Consider the following 14935-nt stretch of genomic DNA (forward strand, 5'->3'; position numbering starts at 1 on the left):
TCCATATTAATTACTTCCCACTTTCATGTTGGAATCTTCATAGCCTGCAATAGACCTCCAGGCTTCTGGTGCTCGATTTTGACCTCCTGACAATTTGGACACTGAGCAACAAATTCTGCTATATTTCTCTTCATACCATCCCACCAATAAACTTCTTTGAGATCATGGTACATCTTTGTTGAGCCTGGACGAATAGAATAGCGGGAGTAATGTGCCTCCCCCATAACCTGCTGATGGAGCCCTGCAACAGTAGGGACACATAATCTGCCTTAATACCTAAGTACTTTATCACCTGTGATCACAAAGGGTATCTTTTCTTTCTGAGGTGCTATATCTCGGTAATGAACTAAAACAGGATCGTCATACTGACGCTCATTTATCTGTACTACCAAGGATGATACCATTGTGTCTTTAACAGTAACTCCTGCATCACCTGAATCTATCAATTGAACTCCGAGGCTAGCTAATCGATGAACCTCACGGACCATTTCTCTTCTCTTTGGTGACACGTGTGACAAGCTACCCATAGAATTACGACTAAGGGCATCGGCTTCTACGTTGGCCTTCCCGAAATGGTACAAAATATCCACATCATAGTCTTTTAACCACTCTAACCATTGCCTTTGACGCAAGTTAAAGTCCTTCTACTTAAAGATGTACTGGAGACTCTTATGATCAATATAGATATCAACATGGACACCATATAAGTAGTGCCTCCATATCTTCAAGGCATGAATCACTACCGCTAACTCAAGATCATGGGTTGGATAATTCTTCTCGTGCTTCTTCAACTGTGTAGAAGCATAAAAGACAACCTTACCGTGCTGCATCAACACACAGCCCAATACAACACCTGAAGCATCATAATATACCACGTATCCATTTGCTCCTTCTTGAAGAGTCAAAACTGGTGCTGAAGTAAACTTATCCTTCAATGTCTAAAAACTCTACTCACAAGCATCTGTCCATTGGAACTTATCTAATTTCTGAGTCAATTTAGTCAATGGGGCAGAAAGAGAGGAAAATCCTTCTACAAACCTTCTATAATAACCTGCCAAACCCAAGAAACTACGTATCTCCATGGGTGCCGTGGGCCTTGGCCAATTCTTCACAGCTTCAATCTTCTGGGCATCCACTCTAATGCCTTCCTCCAAAATAATGTGACCCAAAAAAGCCACAGAGTTCAACCAGAACTCACACTTAGAAAACTTGGCATACCACGCTTTACCTCGAAGAATTCAAAGCACTGTCCATAGATGTTCTGCATAATCAGCCTCTGATGGCGAATAAACCATAATATCATCTATGAACACAATTACGAACAAATCTAGAAAGGGCCTGAATACACAATTCATCAAATCCATGAATACGGCTGGGGCATTAGTTAGCCTGAACGACATAACAAGAAACTCATAGTGCTTGTATCTAGTGCGGAATGCCATCTTCAGAATGTTATCTTCCGTGACCCTGACCTAGTGATATCCTGATCACAAGTCAATCTTCGAGAATTATTTAGCGCCTTGCAACTGATCGAACAAATCATCGATCCTCGGGAGCGGATACTTATTCTTTACAGTCACTCTATTCAATTGTCTATAATCAATACATATTCGCAAAGAGCCATCCTTCTTTCTTACAAATAACAACAGTGCTCCGCACGATTATGTACTATGCCTGATAAAGCCCTTATCGAGAAAATCTTTCAACTCCGCAGGTGCCATCCTATAAGGAGGGATAGCTATTGGTTGAGTGTCTAGAAATAGGTCAATAGGAAAATCAATCTCCCTCTCTGGGGGAATGCCTGGAAGCTCATCTGAAAATACTTTTGGGAACTCATTAATCACAGGAACAGATTGAATAGTCGGCGACTCTCCTTACACCTCTTGAACTCAAACAAGGTGAACAATATACCATTTTCTGATCATTCTTTCTACCTTAAGGTAGGAAATAAACCTACCCCTAGGCGAAGCAGCATTGCCCTGGAAACTGGAATCGAACCATCTTTGCTATATAATCAACATTAGCATAACAAGAAGCCAACCAGTCCATACCCATAATAACATAAAAATCAATCATATCTAACTCAATCAGATCTGCTACGGTATGGCGGTCACAAACTTTAACAACACAGTCTCGGTATACTCGCCTAGCTACAACCGAACCACCAACAGGCATAGACACCTCAAAAGGTTTCATCAACTCAGCTCTATCTCAAACTTTCCCCCAATAAAGGGCGTAACATATGATAAAGTGGAACCTAGATCTATCAGTGCATAAACATCATGGGAGGAAACTGATAATATACCTGTAATAACATCAGGAGACGTCTCGCGGTCCTGGCTACCAGCAAATGCATACACGCGGTACTGAGGACCGCTCGAGCTAGATGCTCCACTCCTCCCCCTACTTGCCCTGCTGGCGTCTGAAAAACTTTCCCTGAAGGGCGCACTGCTTTATAAGAGCCAGCCACAAACCCTATAGGTTGAACCATACCTTTACCAACCCCCATTGGGCAATCCCTCATCCTGTGGCCAGACTGCCCACAAGTATAGCAACTATCTGAGCCCAGCCGATACTGACCTGCATTTAACTTGCCATACTGGGTACATCGCGGCAAAGGGGGCCTCATCTGGCCTGACTCTGATCGGTACTGAAAGCCTGACGCTCTAGAACTCTGGCCCGCTCCGGAATAAGAAGACCGATCAAAACTCGAACCTGGAAACAGCAAAGGTGCACTCCCTGCCGGCTGATAAGTATATCTGGAATGCTGCTACCTCTATACTCCCCTGAACTCACCAACCATATCAAAAGATCTAACCCTCTTACCACGGCTCCGGTCACGCTCACGCTCTATTCTACTCTGGCATTTACGATCCTCCAAATTCTGTGCATGCGCCTGTATACGGGAGATATCCATTTCTGGCTGTATTGAAACAGTCGTACACTCATCTATCAAGTGTGGCCCTAGACCTGCCACAAAGCGATGAACTCTATCCTCCATCTCAGCCACAATGGCTGGGGCATATCTAGCCAAGGAATCGAAGTGTACACAATACTCTTGCACATTCATACTGCCCTGCTCAATACATAGGAACCTGTCTGCTCGGGTCCGTCGAACCTTTGGGTAGATAATGGCGACGAAAAGCATCTGAGAACTCTCGCCACACAGCTGGAGGGGCATTTTCTCCCCTAGATAACTCCCATGCTCGATACCACTGTATCAAAATATCCCGGAGTCTATATGAAGCCAACTCCACCGAGTGGACCTCATCCTCTACATACTATCAATGAAATCATGGGGGTCCATATTTTGCTTTACCACAGAAAACTCGAGAGGACCTAACCCAAGGAAGGTCTTAACCCTCAAACTATCGGCCTTGTCTACTGGGTCAGCACCAATTCCCTACCGCTGTGCCTGGGCGACTACTAATCTGGTTAACAACCGTACATCATCCCGTACATCCTGGCCCGGTGTATCCGGCTGAGGAACTGAGGCAGGTGCTGGAGGTGGGGTATGCAATATGTCAGACGACCCCTCACTCTGAATCTCATCATGGGCCCTCGTGGCCTGCCAAGTGCGGCTAGTGCCCTCACCGGCCACTCTCTTGCCCTTCTGGGGAGCTGTACCTTTCTTGCGGGGCATCGCTGAAACCAGAACAATTTATCCGAAAGCGAACGCTTAACACAGGGCTCTATCACATAATTTAAGAGAGAAAGAATTACATCATCCTAAATGTCCTGTAGCCTCCAATTTATAAGGGTGGTGCATAACACACCCATAAACAAGACACTACTAGACACGGTCTGTAGACAACCATGGGACGAAACTGCTCTGATACCACTTCTGTCATGACCCAAACCGATTAGTCGTGACAAGCGTCTGACCTCTTGCGACCAAACACCCCAATACTCATATATTCATATTACTAAACATGAATGGCCTATAATGGCATAAACTGATCGCATAAAAGGGAAACATCAAAACTCTGTACAATCTGCATATATGCACAACATGCGGACGAACAGTGCAAGCCAGCTAGGCTGCTACATCTACTATACACAAAATAATCGAAGCCGATAAGGGTACATCATCTGACAACTACATACAACTGTCTACAGACCTCTACTAGAATGAAAGCTATAGAAAGGACGGGACAGGGCCCCATCATACCCATATGCATACATATCTCAAAAGGGTGGAATACCAAAACTGACTGTAGCTCTGGATCAAATGGAGCGTACTGACCACTGCTAGATCTAGAGGTCCTACTGAGCGGGATCACCTGTCTGTCTCCCTGTATCTGTGGGCATGAACGCAGCCCCCCGAGCAACGGGGAGTCAGAACGGATAATGTACCGGGTATGTAAGTCATAAGAGCAACATATATACATAAGAATCATTGATAAGATCTGAACTCATAAACTGAAATGACTGACTGCATGTACTTGTATGAACTAGTATCTGCCTAAATCTATATAACCGACAATGCCTCCGTGGACATATAATATGCATACTTATGCCTATCAATCATGGTCATGCATCTATATATGTGTATGTGCATATATAATGTCAGATATATGTGCATATATAACGCTTGATATATGTGCGTATATAACGCCTGTCTTTTCAAATATCATATCGACCCCTCTGCGGCCATCATTATATACGTCGCTGCGGTACTTGCAGCCTAATTCTTATATCATCATCATAGTTGTAATGCGTGCATAACGCCTATATTTCTTCTCATACTTTACATATATCTAATATTCACGTATATAACGTCTTCTGGTCACGGGTCAATGTACATACATATATAATGAATGTAATTCATGAATAAACAGTATGTATAGAGCTGGCTACATAAGATTGGACCCATGAACAGAAGGATCACTCATGAACGAGGTACATGAACATGAAAGACTGAAGTACTTCTAATGCTTCAAAGAGTAGAGCAATATGGAAGCTCTCTTACTCGCTTGTTGGATCATATCATAGGATCATGCCAAAAGAAGGAAAAAATGGCCTTAACATACCTTGAGGTATACTCAATCGTCCAGATTCTACTTCTCGAACTTTCAAGTCTACAATTAAGATACCATAGGACTTAATTAGGATATTTACCTCGCTTACTAATCATTTTAAACACGAACGGAGCTTGACAATTTATGGACAACATTTTCCTTATAAGCTTAACAACTCGTCAATTTCTCATTCGATCCAACATCGACCACAATACCCATAACACGACGACAACACATATATATAAATATCAAAATATACTTAAATCCATTCCCAATCATCTCTTAAAATAACCCAAGTAACCATCTTTTCCTTTATCAACTTATCACTCCCACAAATACCTTCTCTTTACTTAGTTCACTAAAACTCATGATAATAAACTCAAATACAAGGGTATAAATCATTTACATACCTTGAGGGGTCAAGAATCTCAAGAATCACTTCAACTTCAACTCCCTAAACTTCACAACCTTGAAGAAACCCTAGAGGCAACCTTCTTCTTCACAAGCTCGGGTTTACGGGGTCCAAGTCTTGTCAAACCTTCACTAATATGATGGAAAATATTGGGAGAGAATTTATTAGGGTTTTTCTTATTTGAAGAGGAAAATATGGAATTGGGTCGTGAACCACCTATTTATACTTGGAAGCCAAAAAAGCTACAACGGTCCGGTTCGACGAGCGGGTCGATGGCCCGTCGACTTCCTTTGTCGACCTGCGCCTATAGACGCAAGGTTATGGGACCCTGTCAACGCCGCACTGTTACACCCATCGTCTTCGTAGTGGTAGAACTTATGATTTCCTAGTTGGGCATGTCTTGGGAATTGAGACCCAAGCTCGAGTTTTGGAGATAGGAAGTGTCCTACCCCGTATGCAATGGTACCAGCAGGTATTCCTGGTGATTTATAGGATTTGAAGTTGAACGAATTGAATCGATGTGACCTGAACCGAATTAGAAAAGTTTGCAGACACCAGTCAAGATCGACGGGTCGTCGAACCTTTCGACGGGCCGTCGTTGTGCGGCGTCTATAGGGTTCCGTAGCCCTGCATTATGCAGGCGCAGGTCAACGAGCACGTCGACGGACCGTCAACACGTCGATGTGTCGGCGACCCGCTCGTCGAACCGGACAACTGAAGCATTTAATTCTATGAGTATAAATACATGGTCCCCGACATTATGTCTTATTTCTTTCTTTCCCAAATCAAAAAAACCTTAATATTTTGCTCTCCCAACATTTATGGCATAGTAGTGAAGATTTGACAAGACCCGAACCTCGTAAACCCGAGCTTATGAAGAAGAAGGTTGTTTCTAGGGTTTCTCTAAGAATGAGAAGCTTAAAGAGTTGAAGTTAAGGTGATTCTTTGGATTCCTGACCCCTCAAGATATGTAAATGATTCCTACCTTTGTATTTGAGTTGCTATCAAGAGCTTTAGTGATTTTAGGTAAAGAAAGGGTATTTGTAGTGGCATGAGACTATTTTAAAGAAATGCTTAGGGATAGATATACGTGTATTTGGATATATATATATATATATATATATATATATATATATATATATATATATAGGCGCTATCACTGTAAGCTTATAAATGAGATGGTCATCTATGATTCGTTAAGCATTATACGTGCTTGGGGATGATAAGTAAGCAAACCAAGTAGCCTAATTAAGGCTTATGTTATCTTAATTGTAGATTTACAAGTTCAAGAAGTAGAAGTTGGGCGATTTGATATACGACAAGGTATGTTAAGGTTATTCCTTGTTTTGTTTTTGCATGATCCTATGATATGAACCAATAAACGAGTAAGAGATTTGATTGAGGTGTCTATGCCAGTTGACGATCCGGTCACAGCCGCGAGTATATCGGGATTGAGTTTTTATAGTTTGTGACCGCCACTCTGTAGCAGATTTGATTGAGTTAGATATGATTGATTTCGACATTATTATGGGAATGGATTGGTTGACTTCCTGTTATGCTAATGTTGATTGCAGAACAAAGATAGTTAGATTTCAGTTTCCTGGCGAGCCAGTCCTAGAGTGGAAGGGTAATGCTATTTCTCCTAGAGGTAGGTTTATTTCCTACCTTAAGGCAGAGATGATGATTAGAAAAGGGTGTATTTTTCACCTAATTCGAGTTCAAGATGTGCAAGTAGAGTCGCTGACTCTTTAGTCTGTCCCTGTGGTTAATGAGTTCCCAGAAGTGTTTTCGGATGAGCTTCCAGGCACTCCCCCAGAGAGGGAGATCGATTTTGCTATTGACCTATTACCAGTCACTCAGCCAATATATATTCCTCCTTATAGGATGGCACCTGCGGAGTTGAAGGAACAGTTGAAAGATTTGCTCGAGAAGGGCTTTATCAGGCCTAGTACGTCACCATGGGGAGCACCGGTGTTATTTGTGAGAAATAAGGATGGCTCTTTGCGAATGTGTATTAATTACAGGCAATTGAATAAAGTGACTGTAAAGCATAAGTATCCGCTTCCGAGGATTGATGATTTATTTGACCAGTTGCAAGGTGCCAAGTATTTCTCAAAGATAGACCTGAGGTCAGGATGCCACCAGGTTAGGGTGAAGGAAGAAGACATTCCGAAGACGGCATTCCGGACTAGATATGGCCACTATGAGTTCCGTGTTATGTCGTTCGGGCTAACTAATACCCCAGACGTATTCATGGATTTGATGAATCGTGTATTCGGGCCTTTTTTAGATTTGTTCCTGATTGTGTTCATAGATGATATTCTGGTCTATTCGCCATCAGAGGCCGATCATGCAGAACATCTGCGGGTAGTGCTTGGGATTCTCAGAGGTAAAGAGTGGTATACTAAGTTTTCCAAGTGTGAGTTCTAGTTGAAATCTGTGGCTTTTCTAGGTCACATTATTTCAGAAGAAGGTGTTTGAGTGGATGGTCAGAAGATTGAGGCTGTGAAGAATTGGCCAAGGCCCACAGCACCAACGGAGATACGTAGTTTCTTGGGCTTGACAGGTTACTTTAGAAGGTTTGTAGAAGGATTTTCCTCTCTTTCAGCCCCATTGACCAAGTTGACTAAAAAGTCAGTTAAGCTCCAATGGACAGACGCTTGTGAGTAGAGTTTTCAAACGTTGAAGGATAAGCTAACTTCAGCACTGTTTTGACTGTTCCAGAAGGAGCAGATGGTTATGTGGTATATTGTGATGCTTCGAGTATTAGATTGGGCTGTGTATTGATGCAACACGGTAAAGTCATCGCCTATGCTTCTAGGCAGTTGAAGAAGCACGGTAAAGTCCAACCCATGTTCTTGAGTTGGCAGCAGTGATTCATGCCTTGAAGATATAGAGGCACTACTTGTACGGTGTTCATGTTGATATCTATACTAATCATAAAATCCTCCAGTACATCTTTACGCAGAAGGATTTGAACTTTCGTCAGAGGCGATGGTTAAAGAGGTTAAAAGATTATGATGTGGACATTCTATACCATCCCGGGAAGGCTAATATGGTAGCTGATGCCCTCAATCGCAAATATATGGGTAGCTTGTCTCACGTAGCGCCAGAGAGAAGATAAATGGTCCGTGAGTTCCATCGATTGGCTAGCTTCGGAGTTCGACTGATAGATTCAGGTGATGCAAGAGTTACTATTCAAGACACAGCGGTATCATCCTTGGTAGTTGAGATAAAGGAGCATCAGTACGAGGATCCTGTTCTAGTTCATTACTGAGATATAGCACCTCAAAAAGAAAAGACACCCTTTGTGATCACAGGTGATGGGGTACTCAGATATCGAGGTAGATTGTGTGTCCCTAGTGTTGCAAGACTCCGTCAGCAAATTATGGGAGAGGCACATTACTCCCGCTATTCTATTCATCCAGGCTCGACAAAGATGTACCATGATCTCACGGAAGTTTATTGGTGGGATGGAATGAAAAGAGATATATCAAAATTTGTCGCTCAGAGTCCAAATTGTCAGCAAGTTAAAATAGAGCACCAAAAACCTGGAGGTCTATTGCAATCTATTCAGATTCCGACATGGAAGTGGGAGGTAATTAATATGGACTTTATTACAAGGTTGCCCCGTACTCAGCGTAAGTGTAATTCGATATGGGTCATAGTTGATAGGCTCACAAAGTCAGCTCACTTTCTACCTATCAGAACTACTTATGCAGCCGAGGATTTTGTGAGGCTTTACCTTAAGGAGATTGTACAACTCCATGGTGTTCCTTCAGCCATTATTTCAGATAGGGGACACAGTTCACAGCCAGATTCTGGAAGTCTTTCCAGCAGGGATTGGGGACTCAGGTGAGTCTTAGCACCGCATTCCACCCGCAGATGGACGGGCAAGCAGAGCGTACTATACAGACCCTTGAGGATATGCTTAGAGCTTGTGTGCTTGACTTTCAAGGCAACTGGAAGGATCATTTTCCTCTTATCGAGTTGGCATATAACAATAGTTACCATTCCAGTATTTAGATGGCTCCTTATGAGGCCTTATATGGGCGGAGGTGTAGATCGCCCATAGGATGGTTTGTTATTTGGGAGGCTCAGTTACTAGGCCCAGACTTAATACGGCAAGCGGTTGATAAGGTGAATGTAATTAGCGAGAGGTTGCTAACATCCCAGAGCCGACAGAAATCCTCTGCGGAGAATCGGCGATGTAAGCTAGAGTTCAAGATGGGCGACTGGGTTATCCTGAAAGTTTCACCTATGAATGGAGTGATGAGGTTTGGCAAGAAGGGTAAGTTGAGCCCTCGATATATTGGGCCATATACAATCTTTCGTGTAGTGGGTACAGTGGTGTATGAGCTAGAATTGCCTTCTGAGATAGAATCTGTTACATCCGGCATTTTTGCATATTCGAAAAATTCGAGATAACTTGGCTTGTAATGAATGAGGCCATATTTGGACCTTACTTGGTATTAATGTGTCGGCTAAGAATACATTGGTGTGGAATTACGAAAGGAGGCCAAGGGCAAAATTGGAATTTTGGAAACTCGTTCCATGAATTACAAAATCTAGCCAACAATTGGGCTAAAAAAAATAGAAAGTGAGGCCCAAAAAGGAAGCCCAACCGGCCAAGCAACAAATGGCCCAAGTCCAAGGAATAAATTAATTCCCATGTGATAAATACAATGGAAATCATATTATATATTCATCTATATCCTTAGAACATTCAAGAAAAACAAAGAAAGAACAAGAAAAAGAAAGAGGGAGCACGGCTAGAGAATGAGAGAAAAGAAAAGGAAAGAAAATTTTTTGGAGCTAAATCCTTTGGTTCAAAAATCCATTTCTTGTGGGATTATTACCAAGTGCAAGATTCTCTACAAAGTGATACAATTATCTTGGCAAGAGGACAACTTTAGTGGCAAGTGGAAATTGAAGAGGAAAGGTAAGAATCAATTCATTTTCTTATGTTATGAAGTTTGGTTCATGTTGTAGTATGTAGAATTGAGTAGAATTTATAAAAATATAGAAGTTTGTAAAGTGGGTGTGTTGTTTGGAAGTTGGCCGTGAGTGTGTGTTAAGGTGTAGGAAATATGAATTGAATTTTATGTGGTAATCTAGTTGTAGTTATGGTGGAAATTGTATTGGAAGTGAATATTGAATAAATTAGTGAAAGTTGGAAAATATGAGGCATGGCCGTGTGGCATCATGTTGATGATGGAATGTGAATTAAATCTTGTTAGTATGTTAAGTGTGTTATTGTGAAGTGAATGAAAGGATAATGATTCTTGTTGCTATGGAAAAATGGTTGTTAAGTTGTTGTAGAAAAACATGCAAGTTTATTGTAATTTATATAAATATGGAAATGAAAGTAGTAAGAGGAAAATTATGATTGTCATTGATGAAGTTGGAAGATAGAAATATGTCATGAACATATATGCTAAAGATTGGAAGTTGTGGGTAAAATATGACTTGGTAGTAAGCTTGTATATTGTGTATACCTTATGAATATTTTGTGAAAATGGTATAATATGCCTCCGAAGTATGTTGTGATGACCTTGTTAAGTGATGAATATGAAAATGGTAAGATTGATTTGGAAATGTAAGGTCGGAATGAAAGATGTCATGTTATGTCGGAAAGATGGCGAGTTGTGCCATATTGTGTATTTTGTAATACTTGTTGTTGTTATTGATGTTGTTGATGGGTGTTGTGTTGATATATTAAGCCGAGCTAAGTCTCGGGGATGATATATATATAGGGGAAATGCTGCCGAAATTTCGGTAGGCAAGTATGTAATAAAATTTGGATTCTTAAAGGCTTGAATCTGACAATTGGTAAACATGACCATTTGTAGATTCTGGACGAAATTGGAAGTGAAGCTAAGCGAGCATAAGGCGCAATTCAGGTATGTAAAGCCTACCCCTTCGTTCTTAGGCATGTTCTGAACATAATAGGCTCGGCCGCGAGCCTTAAATACGACTCCGTTCCTCGGCATTCGAGATTGAAATCCGCTCCGATTCCTTCAATAAGATTGAATCACTTTTCCTATAGCTTGTCCCTAAAGTGAACTTTTGTATGAAACTTCCCTAAACGGAGTCGGAATACTTACACATGATTATGGATGACCTCATAAGGTCTATTGTCAGTAATTTACGTATGTCGTCTCGAGTTGGTCCGAGGTGGGCCCACGGAGCCCCGATACCTATTGTATGACCTAAATTGTCTTATTTCTGTCCGTTTCTCACAAGTAACATTTGGACTATTATTCTGATCATGATATGACTACTCTTTATATAAATCTTACAAATGGTTTTGGACATCTGGAAATCTGATTCCGGTAATAATCTGTCGTGCCTTCCTAAGTAGGATATAGGCACGTATTATGAACACTACCCGATTACTCTGATTTGACTCACCGTTTGGCATACTTCAGTTTGATTGAGTCTGTATAATGATCTGTATGTATGTGGTTTCTCATTAATCTGTTCGTGGATGTCTCAATGCTTCCTTCACTGCGCTCGGGCCAGGTTCTGTTATCGTGCATATTCCTCTGCGTTGTTCACCGCGTCCCTCGGTGTGCGGGCCGGGATCTGTTTATATCTGTATGACATTATGATTTGTGTATGGGGATGGCGGCCATGATGGCATATGATCTGATTTTGTCTGTCCACCGCGTCCCGTACTAAGAGGGTCGGGATCTGTATGTATGTATGTATGTGCTATCAGCACTTATATAAGCACATGACTCTGTATGACTCTGCATGCATGATTCTGTCCGTCCGTTTGGATCATACTTCTGTCTGTCCGTATGGATTATGATTCTGTCTGTTCGTCTGGACTATGATTCTGTCCGTCCGTCTGGACTATGATTCTGTCTGTCCGTCTGGGTTATGATTATGTCCGGCACATTTCTGTCTGTCCGTTCGGATTATGATTCCGTTTGCTATACTTCTGTGCTTCTGATTCAGACTATGATTATGTTGTTATATTTTCGCTTTACATACTCAGTACATTTTTCGTACTGACCCCCGGTTCTTCGGGGGCTGCGTTACATGCCCGCAGGTACAGACGCACCCAGTGATACGCCGCCAGTCTAGGGCACAGATTCTGCTATTTTGGAGAGTTCCTTTGATCTGGAGCGTGTACTTTTGGTATATATCTTCTAACATCTGTATATTCTGTACGTATGGTAATTCTGAGAGTTCCCGTCTTATGATTCTGTATGTCTGTTAGAGGCCTGTAGATATATATGTGGGTTACGGGTTGCTACGATTTGGGTAGGTACGTACGATTTTGTGACTTTGTCCGTTATGTTAGCCTCATCGGCTTATATGTAATTTCAGTATGTTCGGGTATGTGTATGTTATAGCGCGCGCTGCATTTGTATTGGCTTAAGTCTGTATACAGCTAGAGTGATTTATCTGTCTGGTATGCCGATTCTGTCAAGTAGGTACGATTGGGTATCCAGTTAGGATACCAGTCGCGGCCCACGGGGTTGGGTCGTGACAGAAGTGGTATCAGAGCGGTTAGTCCTCAGAATGTCTACAGGGCGTGTCTAGTAGAGTCTTGTTTATCGGTGTGTTGTGCACCATATCTATAAACAGGAGGCTACAGGGCATCTAGGATGTTACCCTTGTTTGGATCTTAGATCGTGCGATAGAACTGTACTAGTAGGATGATCCCCTCCTAACGATTTGTTGTGTTTTCAGCGATGCCTCCGAAGAAGGCAACAACCGCCCAGAAGGGCAAGTCTACAGCGGCAGGTGAGACCAGCCGAGCTCAGGTGACTACTAGGGCTCGTGCCCAGATTGAGCCACATGTTGTGCCTTCGACGGCCAGTTCTGTTACGCCACCAGTATCGGAGGGATTTGGAGCAGCCACAGCTGCAGCACAGGGGGCGGCTCCACCGCCAGCTCCAGCAGCACCAGTACCTGTACCTCCAGCCCCCCAGTCAGGGGCGGAGGACAGGGCCATGCGAGATGCGGTTCAGTTATTGACCACATTGATGACAGAGAAGGTTCGCAGGCATGGATTTGGGGGTTGTCGTGCGGACAGATATGAAAGCTCCAGGGCTCGTGAGTTCTTGACATGTAATCCTCCAGAATTCTTCGGGACAAAACCCGAAGAGGACCCCCAGGAGTTTATCAGAAAGATGGAGAGCACGATACGGTTGATTAAGGCTTCGCCGCCTGAGTCCGTTGAGTTGGCCTCGTATCGGTTATACGAGGTAGCGGTGAATTGGTATGAGTCCTGGCAGCTATCCAGGGGTGACGGTGCTGCCCCAGCAGTATGGGCCGAGTTTACTAAGGCCTTTCTGGGTCATTTTCTACCTCCGGAGCTACGGAGAGCTAGGGTTGATCGATTCTTGCACCTGAAATAGAACGGTAGAAGTGTTCGAGAGTATAGCCTTGAGTTCGAGTCACTGGCTAGGTATGCACCCGCTATAGTAGCGGAGATGGCCGATAGGGTGCACCGGTATGTGATGGGGCTAGACCCTTATTTGATCGATAGTTGCTTGGCGATGGCTTCTCAACCGGGGATGCATGTTGCCCGGGTACAGGCATACACCCAGGGCATGGAGGACCGACGTAGGGAACGTCGGCCTGATAGGGGTCACGACAGGAGCCGGCCTAAGAGAGCCAGATCGGCCGGCTATTCAGGGGGATTTCAGAGTGAGTTTTCTCAGCGGCAGGGTAGCAGGTATTCGTCCCAGCCAGCACACAGTACGCCCCCACAGTTCTCGGGACAGAGCTCCAGCGTTCCAGGCTCACAGGTGAGCAGAGGTCCCGGTCAGTCGAGGCCACCCATACCCCTATGTTCCTACTGTGGGAGGCCCCACCCGGGGGAGTGTTATCGCGCTACAGGCGCTTGTTATTTTTGTGGCAACCCAGATCATCGTGTGAGAGAGTGCCCGCATAAGGGTGGTTCAGGCTCAGTCCAGCCTACTGGGTCCGTTGCTGGCTCATCTTCTCCTTCGGCAGCCATACGCCCCACAGGGCGAGGAGCACCAGCACCAGCGCCAGCGAGTCGTGGCAGAGGTCGAGGTGCAGCTTCTGGTCACAGCGGTCCTACGAACCGCGTATTTGCTTTGACCGGCCGGCAGGACCCAGGAGCGTCTTCAAGTACACACCCGGGTATGTTAGTGATCTTTTCTTGAGGGATATGTATATGAATGGGTCTATACTCTATCATATTATGTGACTTTCTTCTTCTGGGTATTAGTAAGAGTAAGGTAATTGTCAACGTGATAGACACTGAGGATTCAAAAAGGCGATATGATAATTGTATAGTTTAGCCCGGGGTGGGACCTGCTACGAAAACTTTTCGAAAAATTTCCTAAGACCCCGATCTGCCCTAAATTATGTGACAAAGGTCGTGCGGGGCGGCCGACGAAATTATACTAGCCCTAACGCGTCAAAATGCGTGAAAGTTTCGAAGTTAAGCGTGCTGAGGCTAGAGCAATTCTGGGATGGGTGACCTCCCTGGGAAGGATACAAAATTTTT

This window comes from Lycium barbarum, chromosome 1 (genome assembly GCF_019175385.1).
Source record: "Lycium barbarum isolate Lr01 chromosome 1, ASM1917538v2, whole genome shotgun sequence".
NCBI classification, from domain to species: Eukaryota; Viridiplantae; Streptophyta; class Magnoliopsida; order Solanales; family Solanaceae; genus Lycium; species Lycium barbarum.